The sequence below is a fragment of the Cucurbita pepo genome, chromosome 16, assembly GCF_057944985.1.
Source record: "Cucurbita pepo subsp. pepo isolate OVF chromosome 16, ASM5794498v1, whole genome shotgun sequence".
NCBI lineage: Eukaryota > Viridiplantae > Streptophyta > Magnoliopsida > Cucurbitales > Cucurbitaceae > Cucurbita > Cucurbita pepo.
In genome coordinates, this window is record NC_141813.1 from 7,981,678 (window position 1) to 7,985,178 (window position 3,501).

At 40.4% G+C, this 3,501-nt stretch overlaps 1 non-coding gene across 1 annotated transcript; it reads left to right on the forward strand.

Moving 5' to 3' along the window:
* The first annotated feature begins 1,965 nt into the window (after positions 1-1,965).
* On the forward strand, positions 1,966-2,049 carry TRNAL-CAA (transfer RNA leucine (anticodon CAA)). The gene has a single exon. It is a non-coding gene; the product is annotated as a tRNA-Leu (tRNA).
* Positions 2,050-3,501: the final 1,452 nt, after the last annotated feature.

Consider the following 3,501-nt stretch of genomic DNA (forward strand, 5'->3'; position numbering starts at 1 on the left):
AGGGGCTTTGTAAATGGATCAACAATGTTGTGCTCTGAAGCTATCTGTGTGACGATCATCTCTCCTCGTTGCACAATCTCCCTTATGAGATGATATTTGCGCTCAATATGTTTTCCTCGCTTATGGCTTCTTGGTTCTTTTGAAATTTCAACTGCTCCACTGTTATCACAATAAAGAGTGACGGGAAGATGCATATTTGGAACGACTTCCAAATCAGTTAAGAACTTCCTAAGCCATACAGATTCTTTCGCTGCTTCACAAGCAGCAACATACTCAGCCTCCATGGTGGAATCAACAATGCAACCTTGCTTTATGCTTCTCCATATTATTGCTCCTTCGTTCAGAGTGAAGACAGATCCTGATGTCGATTTCCTCGAATCTACATCGGTCTGAAAATCTGAGTCAGTGTACCCTGTAAGGATCAAATCCTTAGCACCGTACATTAACATATAGTCCCTCGTTCTCCTAAGATACTTGAGGATATTCTTAACGGCAGTCCAATGAGCATGTCTCGGATTGGACTGATATCTGCTGACAATTCCCACAGCATAGCATATGTCGGGTCGGGTACATAGCATGGCATACATCAGACTGCCGACCTCTGAAGCATAGGGAATGTGTCTCATATCCTCAACTTCTTGAGGTGTCTTAGGACTTTGTTCCTTCGACAAATGAACTCCATGCCTGAAAGGTAATAATCCTTTCTTGGAGTCCTACATCTTATATGGAATCAACATTTTGTCGATGTACGATGCCTGAGACAATGCTAGTGTTTTGTTCTTGCGATTCCGAACAATTTGGATTCCAAGAACAAACTAAGCCTCTCCCAAATCTTTCATTTGGAATTGTGTCGCTAGCCAATGCTTAATGTCAGTCAGAAATCCCACATCATTTCCAATGAGTAGGATATCGTCAATGTACAACACCAGGAAAACTACTTTAGAGTTGACTATCCTTTTATAAACACAAGGTTCGTCAACATTCTGTTTAAAGCCATAAGATTTGATCGCAGTATCAAACTTTATATTCCAGGATCGAGATGCTTGCTTCAACCCATAAATGGATCTTTTAAGCTTGCAAACCCTTTGCTCGTGATCCTGTTCAATGAACCCCTCTGGTTGAGCCATATAGATACTCTCCTCAAGATTGCCATTTAGAAAGGCTGTCTTAACATCCATTTTCCAAATTTCATAATCATAAAATATGGCAATAGACAAGAGTATTCTAATCGATTTAAGCATAGCAACAGGAGAGAAGGTTTCTTCATAGTCCACCCCCTCTCTTTGGGTATAACCCTTTGCTACTAGTCGAGCTTTAAAGGTCTGTACCTTACCGGTTTGGTCTCGTTTCCTCTTATAGATCCATTTGCAACCAATAGGTTTTACCCCATCTAGTTGATCTACAAGTTCCCAGACTGTATTGAAGTACATTGACTCCATTTCAAGATTCATGGCTTTAATCCACTGATCACTATCTTCATCATTCATTGCTTGTTTATAGGTCAATGGATCCTCAACGCCATCATCAGGTATGATGACTTGAGTCTCTGCCAAACCCAAGTAACGATTGGGTTGAGTTATAACCCTCCCACTACGTCGAGGCATTCTCAACTCTTGAGAAGGATGTGATTGACCAGAAGTGTCAGCTTCATCAACAACTCTTGTTGAAGAACCAGCTTGATCAACAACTCTTGTTGTTTTATTAGTAGCTTCTTTAGAAATCTCACTTAATACTAGTTTGCTACGAGGTTGATGATTTCTTACGTGGTCTTCCTCTAAGAATGTAGCGTTTGTTGATACAAACACTCTATTTTCTTGAGGGTCATAAAACAAACCACCTTTCGACTCTTTGGGGTATCCTATGAATAGACATAATTTTGAACGACGTTCTAATTTCTTGGGGTTTTGCAACAACACATGTGCTGGACATCCCCTCTCAAACCAATCAAGGCACATATCATTAGCAGTCAGGATGGCCGAGTGGTCTAAGGCGCCAGACTCAAGTTCTGGTCCTCGTAAGAGGGCGTGGGTTCAAATCCCACTTCTAACATCTCATATTATTGTGAGAAAAAACGCGAGACACAGTGGATAAAATCTACTAGTGGTTGAAACGTATATCATTGTTTATCATTATTAAATTAATAAGAACTTTGCCAATGCATTTTAGAACTTCCTACTTCCTACCATAATGATTTAACTTGTAAGTTCAAGTTAGTTATCTTACACACCACGTCACAAACAACCGAAGTTGATTGAAAATATATATTAAAGGTGCTTAAGCACCAACACCCGTGCTTCGTTTAACTTCGCTAGAAGGAGGGCTTGAACCTCCGACCTTATGGTTAACAGCCACACGCTCTAACCAACTGAGCTATTGCACCCAACAAATTGTAATAATCCAAGACCAACATTAGTTGATATTGTCTGCTATCATGGTTTTAAACCGCATCTACTAAGAAGAAGTTTTCAGACCCTTGTAAGAAATGTTTCTTCACCTCTCCAATCGATGTGGGTTCTCACAAAGTAACCATTCTGTGGGCCAAGCGTCCTCACTGGCGCATCCCTTGGTGACTAGCTCTGATATCATTCGTAAAAGTCCAAGCGCACAACTAGTAGACATTTTTCCATTTTTTCCCGTTAGGTATTGCCATCAGCCTCACAGTTTTAAAACGCGCATATTAGAGAGAGGTTTTCGCCGCTTATTAGGATTGTTTCGTTCCTCTCTCCAACAATTAGTGGATATTATCTATTTTAATCTGTTACGTATCGTCGCCAGTCTCACAGTTTTAAAACGCGTCTACTATGGAGACATTTACACACCATATACGGAATGCTGAACTTCCCTCTCAAACCAATCAAGCTACAGACCATTAGCAGTCAGGATAGCTGAGTGGTCTAAAGCGCCAAACTCAAGTTCTGGTCCTCGTAAGAGGGTGTGGTTCAAATCCCACATTTGACATCTTATATTATTGTGAGGGAAAATGCGAGACACACTAGATAAAATCTACTAGTGGTTGAAACACGTGTCATTGTTTTGTTTATCATTAAATAATAAGAACTTCCTACCATGGTGGATTTACCTTGACTCGCCAATGCTTTTTTAAAAAGTGTCAAAACATGATTTTTGAGAATATTTGTAAGTTCGAGTTAGTTATCTTACACACCACGTCACAAACAACCGAAGTTGATTGAAACTATTATATTAAAGGGGAGCACCAACACCCATGCTTCGTTCGACTTCACTAGAAGGAGGGCTTGAACCTCCGACCTTGTCTGGTTAACAAGCAAACGCTCTAACCAACTGAGCTATTCCAGCCAACAATTTGTTACAATCCAAGACCATCATTAGTTGATATTGTCTTCTCTCGTTCGTTACGTATCGCTGTCACCCTCGTTGTTTTAAACCGCATCAACTAAGGAGAAGTTTTCAGACCCTTGTAAGAAATGTTTCTTCACCTCTCCAATCGATGTGGGTTCTCACAAAGCAACCATTCTGTGGGCA